The sequence below is a fragment of the Chiloscyllium punctatum genome, chromosome 8 (assembly GCF_047496795.1).
Source record: "Chiloscyllium punctatum isolate Juve2018m chromosome 8, sChiPun1.3, whole genome shotgun sequence".
Taxonomy (NCBI): domain Eukaryota; kingdom Metazoa; phylum Chordata; class Chondrichthyes; order Orectolobiformes; family Hemiscylliidae; genus Chiloscyllium; species Chiloscyllium punctatum.
The window spans coordinates 112,125,685-112,139,245 of NC_092746.1; positions in this window are offsets into that span (position 1 = coordinate 112,125,685).

The window sequence follows — 13,561 nt, forward strand, 5'->3', positions numbered from 1 at the left end:
TGGGTAAATACAATCAAAGTCATTGCCAGTGTTGTGGACTGGAGTGGACAAAGTCTGAAATCACATGACACCAGGTTATAGTCCAACAAGACTTCGTCTGGCAAAGGGGCAGAGCTATGAAAGCTTGTGATTTCAAATAAGCCTGTTGGACCTTAACTTGGTAAAGTCATTAACAGCACAGAAGGAGGTTTTTCAGCCCATTGAAGCTATTTCAGCTCTATATAGAACAGTCCCCTTCCCCCACAGCACTGCATGTTTAGTTCCCTCAAAGGCCAATCCAATCTGCTTTTGAAATAATTGTTTTTGCTTCAACAATCATTGTGTACCTCAAGTTCCATGTCATTACCACTCATTGTTTAAAAGCTTTTTTCCTTCTTATTCATAGGATGAAGGTGTCGCTGGTTAGACTAGCATTTATTGCCCATCCCTAGTTACCCAGAGTGCAGTTACGAGTCAACCATATCATTGTATGAGTGGAGTTATATGTGAGATTGACCAGATAAAGATGGCAGTTTCCTTCCCTAAAGGACACTAATGAGCCAGATGGGTTTTCCCCAACAATCAGCAATGATTTCATGGTCACCAGAAGATTCTTTTTAAAAATTGAATTCAAATTCCACCATCTGTCCATGGCATTATCTGGTCCCTGGATTAGCAGTCCAATGATAATACCAGTAGGCCATCACCTCTTGCACATATTCTGGCTGCATCTTTACTGTACACTTTAAATCTACATCCTCAAATCCTTCCAGCATGAACCAACAGGAACAGTTTGTGATGGTCTGCAGGTTTCGATTTATTTTACTTTATTCGAGCCTTTCATAAACTTGTGCACCTCCTCTGTTCCAAGAAAAACAACCCAAGCTCATTTTTGATGTTTTGATTCAATTAAACAAACATATACAATCTTCAGAATTCTAAGTTCTATTTTTCTCCCCTTTTTTTAACTAACCTTTCGGTCGTGCTTTCCTAAAGCAACTTCAAAGGAATATGGCTGTCGCTGCCAGGCTGACATTTATTGCCTATCCCCATATTGTCTTTGAAGCGAGTGAATTGTGAGGCCATTTCAGAGGGCAGTTAAGAATCAAGCTCATTGATGTAAGTCTCCAAAGGACAAGGTAAGAATGGCAGATTTCTTTTTTCGGCAATTGACAGTGGTTTCTTTTAGGTAGGTAAAAACAATAACTGCAGATGCTGAAAACCAAATACTGGATTAGTGGTGCTGGAAGAGCACAGCAGTTCAGGCAGCATCCAAGGAGCAGCGAAATCGACGTTTCGGGCAAAAGCCCTTCACCAGGAATAAAGGCAGTGAGCCTCAGGCTGCTCCTTGGATGCTGCCTGAACTGCTGTGCTCTTCCAGCACCACTAATCCAGTATAGTGGTTTCTTTTAGACCAGCAGTTTTACTCCTGATTTTTATTGAATTCAGATTTCTCCAACTACCATGGTTGGATTAAAATCTGTGGTCCTACAGCATTAGCCTGGGGCTTTGGATTACTAGTCCAGTGGCATTGCTACTTACTACCTTCTCCCCACATTTCAGGCTTACTACAATTCTTTGCAATATTTTAAGCCTCTTCCTTTAAAACTATTCATGAATAGGTATTAAGTGAAATATTGCAGTAATATTATTATTGGTTGTTGACTTTAAGACCAACAATAATTCTAAAATTATTATTATCATCAGCTGATGAAGAGGCAGTGTTCCAAAAGCTTGTGATTTCAAATAAACCTACTGGACCATAACCTGGTGTCGGGTGACTTTTGACAATTATAAAGCAGGGAAGTAGAACAAAGTGGCTAGCTCTGCTGGAAAGCAACACAGTCATTATGGGCTGAATGACCTCCATCTGTACTGTATAATTCTATGCTATGATACATGTACACACTTCATAGAGAACATTTCACCAGAAATATTAAATTGTTATATTTGCTATGTTGTGCTGATTTGAAGTAAATAATTGCATTATTTATCTCGATTCCTTCTATGTAGCAGTTCTTTTGTGTGATCCTGCAAGAAAGCTGGCCTCTAGACTGAGTTTTACAGCAATATTCAGTCAGCTGGAAACAGATCTTTACCCAGCCCATAAACTCATTATCACCATCAGTATTCATTTAAACTCCACAGCACTAAATCTTGCTGAAGAACTTCGCATTCGCTTCCCGAGCATCCGCCTGATGTGTGCCCCTGAGTTATCAATGATCCTGTTGCATATCCATCAGAGTTTTACAAAACACCATCCACATAAACAGTATTCCCCTGTGCATCTTCTGCACTGCACTGGTAAGTGGCACCTGAAATGGGTCCACGTGCGAATACTGATTGCAAATGACTGTGTTTACAGCAGAATCTGGGGTGTTAAGAGGACGGCTAATGGTTGGCATTGAGCTAGAAGACAGCATTTCAATCAGGCACACTTGATTACATTGTAAACCATAGCCTCAGTGCTTCACAAACTTTGCCAAGATATAACGATTATATTAGTGCCTTAAACTCACTCCAAAGAAATTTTATTCTTCACAGGAACATTTGGAAGATGTGATGTATAATTTATCTTTATCCTTACAGTTTACTCACCTGGTTAGTAGCACACTGATTTCACAAATACATCCTTCATCCCTCCACTTGGAATTCTAATGGATCAAAAGGTTGGGTGAGTTCTAATGGTTGGCTACTATTTCTGACCATTGTTTTAACCCCAGCTGCATTCAAAGTGGGCAAGAGCTGTGGGCTGGTCAGAAAACTAATTACAGAGGGTTGAACATGAAGCCTGAGTTCTCTCATTCTACACAAGAGCAGGAGATCCATAGGTCTTAACATACACGCAACATCTGCATCACATCTGGATCACTTCCATCCTGCTACAGTCACGTCATCTTCAGGGAGAGGCAAACGTACAAAAGTAAATCAAGACCATTAAAGAAAAAGTAAATCCTGGGAAAATCTGTCTCTCTGACTCCACACTCTCCAATGAATCTGACACACCAAACCCTCTGACCATACACACCCACACCCCGCTCCCCTTCTATTTTATTTGATCTATTAAACAGGTTACATTCTTAGACACTAAAAGATGCAGGTTATCAATATCATCTATCATACATTCTGTAGATCACAATTCAGTGCAATTTCATTTTGATTGTTCATTTAAAAAGAACAACCAATTGTCTTCATCTTCAAATTTATTTTTGTTAGCATAACTACACTGTGCTAGAAAGTCAACAAACTCCTAATTAGGCAGAGTAGAGGCCGTTTGTGGCCAGCCCACATTTGCAAAACTCCCAAAAGGTTGCGATGAGATGAAATTCCTCAACTGGGAACACTTGCTGAATAATCCTGACTTTGCTAATAGCTACACTTAAAAAAATTAAGATATTCAGTTGAGCTCATTTATGCTGGCTAGAGGTGACATATATCCATGCATCTATTCTCGATAAACAAATGAATATTTTCAATCACTACACCTTTCTTGAATTACCTCAGATTTTGGGGAGGCTGTGGCTCCAAGTTGCTTTCACCATTGCAAAGCTTCTGCTTCCCTCTCAATCCAAACGTGGAGGAGCCGGAGCTGGACTGCTGTGTACAAAGTTAAAAATCACACAACACCAGGTTCTCTTGAAAGTGCATGGTTTCGGGGTGCTTCTCTTTCATCAAGTAGCCTGTGGGGCAGGATCTTAAGACACTTGATGTATTTTTCTCTTGTACCTTTGCCTGTCCCTGAAGATGACATGACTGTGGTAGGGTGGAAGTGATTTTTAACTCTGCCAATCATAACCTCTCAGAAATGCCCAGCACAGAAACAGATCCTTCAGTCCAACTTGTCCATGCCAACCAGATATCCCAACCTCATCTAGTCTCATTTGCCAGCACTCCGGCCCATATCCTTCAAAACACTTCCTATTCATTTGTCCACCCAGATCTCTTTTAAATGTTGTAATTGTACCAGCCTCCACCATTTCCTTTGGCAGCTCATTCCATACACGTACCACCCTCTGCGTGAAAAAGTTGCCACTTAGGTCTCTTATATCTTTCCCCTCTCACCCTAAACCTATGCCCTCTAGTTCTGGACTCCTCCACCCCAGGGAAAATATTTTGTCTATTTATCGTATCCATGCCCCTCAAGATTTTATAAACCTCGATAAGATTAGATTACTAACAGTGTGGAAACAGGCCCCTCGGCCCAACCAGTCCACATTGACCCTCCAAAGAGTAACCCACCCAGACCCATTTCCCTCTGACTAATGCACCTAGCACTATGGGCAATTTTAGCATGGCCAATTCACTTGGCCTGCACATCTTTGGATTGTGGGAGGAAACCCACACAGAAATGGGGAGAATGTGCAAACTCAACACAGACAGTTGCCTGAGGCTGGAATTGAACTTGGGACCCTAGTGCTGTGAGGCAGCAGTGCTAACCACTGAGCCACCATGCCAATCCTGAAAGTAACCCTTCAGCCTCCGATGCTCCAGGGAAAACAAGCCCAGCCTATTCAGCCTCTCCCAATAGATCAAATCCTCCAACCCTGGCAAAATCTTTTCTTAACCCTTCCAAATTTCACAACATCCTTCCGAAAGGAAGAAGATCAGAATTGCACACAATGAACAATGAAGGAAAACATACCAAACACCTTCTTCACGATCCTATCTACCTGTGACTCCACTTTCAAGAAACAATGAACCTGCACTCCAAGGTCTCCTTGTTCAGCACCATTCTCCAGGATGTTACTATTAAGTGTGTAAGTCCTGCCCTGGTTTGCCTTTGCAAAATGCAACACCTCACATTTATCTAAATTAAACTCCATCTGCCACTCCTCAGTCTATGGGCCCATCTGATCAAGATCCCTTTGTAATCTGAGGTAACCTTCTTTGCTGTCCACTACACTTCCAATTTTGGTTTCATCTACAAACTTACTAACCATACCTCCTATGTTCACATCCAAATCATCTAAATAAATGATGAAAAGTAGTGGAGCCAGCACTGATCCTTTTGGCACTCCACTGATCACAGGCCTCCAGTCTGAAAAACAACCCTCCACCACCATCCTCTGTCTTCTACCTTTGAGCCAGTTCTATATCCAAATGGTTAGTTCTTCCTGTATTCCATGAGATCTAACCTTGCTAACCAGTCTCCCATGGGGAACCTTGTCAAACGCCTTGCTGAAGTCCACAAAGATCACGTCCACCACTCTGTCCTCATCAATCCTCTTCATTGCTTCTTCAAAAAACACAATCAAGTTCATGAGACATGATTTCCCATTAACAAAGCCATGCTGACTATCCCTAATCAGTCTTTGTCTTTCCAAATACATGTAAATCCTGTCCCTCAGGATTTCCTCCAACAACTTGCCCACTACCAATGTTAGGCTCACTGGTCTATAGTTCCCTGGCTTTTCCCTACCACCTTTCTTAAATAGCGGCACCACATTAGCCTACCTCCAGTCTTCAGAGTCAACCTACCAAACAATCAAAACCCTTTTCTCTTGTAGTATAAATTGATGTGATAATCTGGAACTTGGCATTTTTACACGTGTATTGGTGAGTGCAAGATGTAATGCTTCAGCAGTATTTAATTTCTGTATTCCTTTGCAATTCTCTCAATTGTTTTCTTTCAGAAGACTCAACTATATATTTTAAGGAAGTCATACATAGAAAACCTTTGTAAATGTATACCATCATCACAAACCGAGCTAAAAACTGCCAACAAGGAGAGAATTTCTGAAAAGTGAAAAATTATGGAGGAAAAGAAAATTCAGGAGATTGAAGGTGATGTGGGTGGAGGGTGGGGGTGGGGGGGTGGGGGGGGAATGCTCTAGGTAGGATGAACAAGCTGACCATAGCACTGTGGTACAGGGACTCATTCAAGAATCATACAGTCATAGAGATGTACAGCATGGAAACAGACCCTTTGGTCCAACGTGTCCATGCTGATCAGATATCCAAACCCAATCTAGTCCCACCTGCCAGCACCCAGCCCATATCCCTCCAAACGCTTCCTATTCATGTGCCCATCCAGATGCCTTTTAAATGTTGCAATTGTACCAGCCTCCACTACTTCCTCTGGCAGGTGGGGGAGCAAAGGAAAATATAGTGGTAATTGGGGATTTATAATCAGGGGAATTGACACTGTTCTCTGTGGTCTGGATCGAGAGTCCTGAAGTCTGTGTTGCCTGCCTGGTTGCCCTGGTTCAGGATATCACATTTGGGTTGCAGAGGAACTTAGAGTGGAAGGGGAAAGGTCCAGTTGGCTTGGTCAAGGTGGGTACCAACGAAAGAGGTTCTGTTCAGGGAATATGAGTGCTAGGGCCTAAGTTGAAAAGCAGAGCCAAAAAGATAATAGTGTCTGGATTACTACCTGAGTCACGTGCTGATTGGCACAGGGTCAACAAGATTAAAGAAGAGAATGCTTGGCTCAAAGATTGGTGTGGGAGATACAGGTTTGAATTCAAGGGACATTGGAGGGAGCTGTTCTGATGGGATGGGCTCCACCTGAGTCATGCTGGGACCAGAGACCTGGCAAATCAATGTGGTGGCTCATTGGTTCGTACTGCTGTCTCAGGGACCTGGGTTCGATTTCACCCTCTGGTGACTCTCTGTGTGGAGTTTGCACATTTTCCCCGTGTCTGTGTATGTTTCCTTCAGGTGCTCAGGCATCCTCCCACAATCCAAAGATGTGCAGGTTAGGTTAGGTGGATTGGCCATGTTAAATTGCCCCATAGTGTCCAGGACTGCACGGGCTAGGTGGGTTAGCCATGGGATAGGCAGGATTACAGGGATAGGGTAGGGGGGTGTGTCTGGGTGGAATGCTCTTTGGAGGGTCGCTGCAGACCTGATAGGCTGAATGGTCTGCTTCCACACTGTAGGGATTCTGTGATTCTATGAAATCACATAACTAGGGCTGTGGGCTGGGCTTAAAACTAAGTAATTGGTTGGGGGGGGGGGTGTTCAGATGCATGGAGAATTCTAAAATCAACAGTAAATGAGGAGTTAGGATTGATGGTTAATGATGGGTGTTGTTTGTTAGCAGAAAATAAAAGGAAGGGACAGAATGTGGGCATGTTACCAAGGAGCCAAAAAAGTGATGGAAGCTAAATAATAGATCAAACTTAAAGGCTTTGTATCTTAATGCATGGAACATCTGAAATAAGGTAGAAAAATTGATGCTGTAAATAGAGGTATATTGAGTTCACAAGGATTTTAAACTAAGTAAAGGTTGGCGGGGTATGGGGTGCTGCTGAGCAGAGGCTAGTCAGGTTTCTAGAGCAAGCAACAAGACAGAGTATGGAAAGGGTCAGGATTCTAACTTTAGGCACAGCATATAAAGGGACAACTATGAGAAGGAGAGTGATCAACACAGGACTGAGGGTGTTGTAATTAATTGCGTGAGGTATACAGAACAAGATAAATGAGCGCAGGTTAAAATGGGCAGGTACAATTTTGTAGGTATCAGAGACTTGGTTGCAGGGGGTTCAGGTCTATCCAAGGGTACACATCCTATTGAAAGGACAGGCGGATGGAGAGAGGGGGCAAAGTTGCCTTGTTGGTAGGAAATGAAACTAAATGGACAGCAAGAAGTGACATAAGGTCGGAAAGTATAAAATCTGTGTGGGCAGAGTTAAACTGCAAAAGAAGGAGGGACTTGATTACAGTTACATACAGACCACCGAATAGTAGTCAGGATGTGGGGCAGAAAATAAATCAGGAAATAAAAAAGGCATGTAAGAAAGACATATTATATTAATCCTAGGGGACTTCAATGTGCAGATTGACTGGGAAATCAGGTTGATAATGGGTAGCAAGTAAAGGAATTCGTGGAATGTCTACAAGATGGGTTTTTGGAGCAGTTTGTGGTAGAGCCCACTAAGGAAATGGCAAATCTGGATTTGGTGATACATAATTGATTAGGGAACTTAGTGGATGAAGGAACCCCGAGGGGGCAGTGACCATCACATGACAGAACACACCCTGCAGTTTGAGATCTTGTAACATTCTCTGGAGCCAGGGAAGGTTCCAGAAGACTGGAAAATGGTTTATTAGATTACTTACAGAGTGGAAACAGACCCTTCGGCCCAAGAAGTCCACACTGACCCGCCAAAGAGCAACCCACCTAGACCCATTCCCCTACATTTACCCCTGCCCCTAATACTACAGGCAATTTATCATGACCAATTCACCTAACTTGCACATTTTTGGACTGTGGGAGGAAACCGGAGCACCCGGAGAAAACCCACGCAGACACGGGGAGAATGTGCAAACTCCATACAGTCAGTCACCTGAGGTGGGAATTGAGCCCGGGTCTCTGGCGCTGTGAGGCAGCAGTGCTAACCATTGTGCCACTGTGCCACCCATGTAACATCGCTGTTTACGAAGAGAGGGGGACAGACCTCAGGAAATTATAAACAAGTTAGTCTGACCGTGCTTGTTGGTAAGATTTTAGAGTCCATTGTTAAGGATGAGATTGCGAAGTACTTGGACGTACATGGTAAAATAGGACTGAGTCAGCACAGCTTTGTCAAGGGGAGGCCATACCTGACAGATCTGATAGAATGATAGAATTCTTTGGTGCTAGGGTCAAGGTACTGACATAGATAGAGGATTGGCTGATTGGCAGAATGCAGAGAATGGGGTAAAAGGGGTCTTTTTCAAGAATGGCAGTGGGTGACTGGGGGTCACCAGCCGGGGTTCCACAGGGGTCAGTGCTGGGACACCACTATTCATGTTTTACACTAACCATCTGGATGAAGGAACTGAGGGTATTGCTGTTAAGTTTTCAGATGGCAGAAAGGCAGGTGGTAGGACAGGTGGTGTTGAGGAAGCAGGTGACTGCAGCAGGACTTGTACAGGCTAGGACAGTGGGCAAAGAAGTGGCAGATGGAATACATTGTGGGAAAGTGTAAGGTTATGCACTTTGAAGAATAGAGGCAAAGACTATTTTCTAAGTGGGGAAAGGCTTTGGAAATCTGAAGCACAAAGGGATTTAGAAATCCGAGTTCTCTTAAGGTTAACATGCAGGTTAATTTGGCAGTTAGGAAGGTTAATACACTGTTAGCGTTCATTTCAAGAGGACTAGTATCCAGGGCACAAATATACTGTTGCAGTTTTGTAAGGCTCAAGGGCAACTAGGATGGGTAATAAGTTGTGGCTAGCCAGTGATGTCCATGTCCTATGAGAAAATATTAAAAAAAAGGTCTAGTCTGACCGAATTTGGAATATTGTAAGCAGGTTTCGGCCCCATAGCTAGGGAAGGATGTGTTGGCCTTGGAGGGGGTTCAGAGGAGGTTTATAAGAATGATCCTGGGGTTAAAGGACTTGTCTTTTGAGGAGTGGTTGAGGACTTTGGGTCTCCACTTGATGGTGGAGTTTATAAGGATGGCGGGGGGGGGTGGAAAATCTAAATGAAACCTACAGGGCAGCACTGTGGCTCAGTGGTTAGCACTGCTGCCTCGCAGTGCCAGGGACCCAGGTTCGATTCCCGCCTCGGGTGACTGTCTGTGTGGAGTTTGCACATTCTCCCCGTGTCTCCGTGGGTTTCCTCCAAAGATGTGCAGGCCAGGTCAATTGGTCATGCTAAATTGCCCATAGTCAGGGGTGAATATGGGGAATGGGTCAGTATGGACTTGTTGGGCTGAAGGGCCTGTTTCTATACTGTAGGGAATCTAATTTAATCAGAATACTGAGAGGCCTGGATAGAGTGGATGTGGAGATGTTTCCACTAGGAAAACTGACAAGACACAGCTTCAGAGTGCAGGGACAGCCCTCTAGAACTGAGATGAGGAGGAATTTCTTCAGATGGAAAATTTGTGAAACTCATTGCCATGGAGGCATTGAGTGTATTTGTGACAGAGCTAGATAGGCCCTTGTTTAGTAAGGGGCTCAGAGGTTACAAGAGAAGGTAGGAGAATAGAGTTGAGAAACATGTCAGAGCTGATGAGCCGAATAGTCTATTCCGCTCCTGCGTTTTATGGCGTTTTGAAAAACAGCAAAGAGAAACTATGGTTTTAGCTTTTGTTAAAGAACACAAGCAGAGCTTCTGAATGGAACGGAAGTGGAAGGCTTTGAGGGAATTTAAATTAGACCAGGTTCAACAGTTCACTTTTCGGTAACATGGTTTATATTCGGTTTTTTTGTGTTGGTTACTGCGAGTGAAGATGCGGAAGAACTATATCCATGGCATCACAAGTGGCTCTGCTATATAGATCGAAAGAAAAGTGAGGGGATCCTCTTGTAAAAGCAGCCAGAAAGACACTTCTGTGACTGCATACTCTAAGGAAGTATGTTGTTTCCCTGGTGACTGGGTCAAGAATGTCACTGAGTGGAGGTGAACAGTCAGAGGTTGTGATCCATGTTGAGCTGAACTGGATAGGTAAGGTTAATTTGAAAAGCAGAGACTCAATGGTCGTAATCTCAGGATTACTCCCAGTGTCACGTTGCTTATCCACCTGTGGTCTGAAAACTAAAGTCAAACTCAATCTCGGAACCTGGAACGTATGAATCCTCATGAGAATCTCTGCATCACCTGAGAGCACAGACAGACTAACATCAACGTTCTGAAAGGTATGTTTTACTGAGATCAGGAACAGGAGTGGATGAATGTACAGCTAGAGAGAATGGTGAAGGAGCAAGTGATCAACATTCCTGGGTCATATTCTGGGGAAGGTGAGTCCTATATAGACTGGACAGATGGTACCCCTGCAGGCCTAGGATCAATGTCCTTGCAGGGACATCTGCTAATACAGTGATGGACAGTTTAAACTAGAATCTCAGAGTGATTGCAACCTGAGTCGGGTAGATACAGGAGAGGGAAACAAAGATAGAAATAATATCCTTGCCATGGTGGAAATGCAGCAAATGTTCACCAGACTGATTCCTAAAATGGCAGGATTGTCATATAAGAAAAGATTGGGTCATCTGGGCTTGTTTTCACTAGCATTCCGAAGAATGAGAGAGAATCTCATTGAGTATACAAAATTCTGACAGGATTTTACTGACTGGGTACAGGGATGATGTTTCCCCTAGCAATGGGTTCTAGAAGCAAGGGTCACAGTCTCAGGAAATGGAGTAGGCATTTCGGACTGAGATGAAGGGAAACCACTTCACTCATGAGGTAAATTCTGTGGAGATTCTCCATGACACAATGCTGTGTATGCCAAGTGACGAAACATATTGAACAAAGAATTGGATAGATTTTTAAACCCGAACTGAAAATGTGTTGCTGGAAAAGCGCAGCAGGTCAGGCAGCATCCAAGGAACAGGAGAATCAACGTTTCGGGCATAAGCCCTTCTTCCGGAATGCCCAAAACGTCGATTCTCCTGTTCCTTGGATGCTGCCTGACCTGCTGCGCTTTTCCAGCAACACATTTTCAGCTCTGATCTCCAGCATCTGCAGTCCTCACTTTCTCCTCGTAGATTTTTAAACCCTACAAGTTTCCAGGTGTTTTGATAGAGCCGGATTATGGTGTTGAAGCATATGATGAGCTAGGATCATACTGAATGGCAGAATAGGCCTAACGGGGTAATGGACTATTCTTGTTTCTATTTTGGAGAGCTCCAGCCAACAAGCAGGCTGCAAGAGGGTACACATCTTCAAGTCCAAGGCATTACCACATTTAGCCACAAGGGGCTAAAGATCTGCAGGATTCTCTATTCATCAATGATGCAAGTCATATTTCTTTTAAGCAAAGTTGCACGCATGCACTTAGGTCTTCTAGAAAGAGAGGATGCAGTCCTACAAGAGGAAAAAGGAATGGAATACTGTCAATAATTACCTCAACTTTTAAAATGTGGAGGGAAACTCAAGCATGAATATCAACTCACATCACTTCGTCACGGGAAGCCATTGAAGTGAGAGAAGGCCATTTGACCCCTCGAGCCTGCTCCGCCATTCAATTCGATTACAGATGCTCATCAAGCTCAGTACCCTGTTTACACACTCCCAGGAATGTCCCAAACCCACTGCTGGAGAAAGGGATGGTATAGTCTGACAGCATGCATTCATCACAAAAAGCTAGCAGGCAGATTCAGCAAGTAATAGGGAAGGCAAGTCAAATATTGGCCTTAATTTCCAAAGGGAAAGGAGTATAAAAATAGGCAACTCGGGCTGAAATGAGAGTTTCACGGCATGAGAGTTATGCCTCAGTGAGATAATACACTGCCAATCAAACCCTGCGCTATTCCTGGGGTCATTCCAACAGTTCAAGATTTTTAGAAATACACAAAATTTATCTTTTAGACACAGTTGACAGAAAACATAGATCGGGTTTCTGTACTTGACAATTGCTATATATGACAAATAAATAATCCAGGTACACATAGACAACTTTGAACCTTGGGCACATAAATCCATTCGTCTAAGCTCTAACCCCCTTTTAAACTCACTTCACACACAGACACAAAAGAAAGGTGGTGGAATGGGCAGAGGGAAAGACTGGGAAGGCAGTTGTTTGCTGAGGTGATCATTTTGCCAATCAGAATGCTGCTTCTTCAGCTTCCCTCTCCAGATACTTCCACTTGTTTACTGGAAGGACAGGATGACTGCTCCACACTTACAAAAGTCTCTGACTAATTCATTCTTAGCTACAGCTTACATCAACTGGTGAACTGGTGAAGGAAATAAACTGAATGGTATTCTGGCCTAGCATGATTGTTACTACAAAGTTCGACCTCTGTAATGGGGAGGTTACTGGAGTCAAATATAAAGGAGGAGATAACTAGACACTTGGAAGAGCAAACCTCAATTCACCAGTGTCAGCACAGCTTCAGAAGGACAAGACTTGCTGGAATTCTCTGAGGATGTAACCACAAGGTGAAGAATAAGGATCCAGTGGATATGACATATCTAAACTACGGTGATATGATGTCACATAAGACTGATGCAGTAGGTCCAATCTCAGGGTACTAATGGTAGAGTATTGGCTTGGATAGAGGATTGGCTGACTGACAGGACACAGAGGGTCAGGATAAAAGATCCAGGGTCAGGATGTGGTGGAGTAGAACGTTCCAATCAGATCTTCTCTCCTCCTTCTGTTTCTCATTTTCTTTTTTTTTCCTCCTTTCCCCTCTTGATGTTCTCTCCTGAGATAGATCAGGCTGGAGGCAGGGAGCAGAGTGGGCCAGAGGCTCGTGTTGAGATGGTCAGCTGGCTGAAGGCTCGAGGAGAATGGGGAGGGTCAGTGGACTGGAAGCTCAAGCGGAATAGGGAGGGTCAGTGGGCTGGAAGCTCGAGGGGAATGGGGATGGTCAGTGGGCAGGAGGCTCAAGGGGAATGGGAATGGTCAGTGGGTTGGAGGCTCGATGGGAAAATGGGACGGTCAGTGGGCTGGGGGCTCGAGGGGAGAATGTGGGAGGTCAGTGGGCTGGAGCCTCGAGGGGAATGGGGATGGTCAGTGGGCTGGAGCTCGAGGGGAATGGGTACGGTCAGTGGGCTGGAGCTCGAGGGGAATGGGGATGGTCAGTGGGTTGGAGGCTCGATGGGAAAATGGGACGGTCAGTGGGCTGGGGGCTCGAGGGGAGAATGTGGGAGGTCAGTGGGCTGGAGGCTCGAGGGGAATGGGGATGGTCAGTGGGC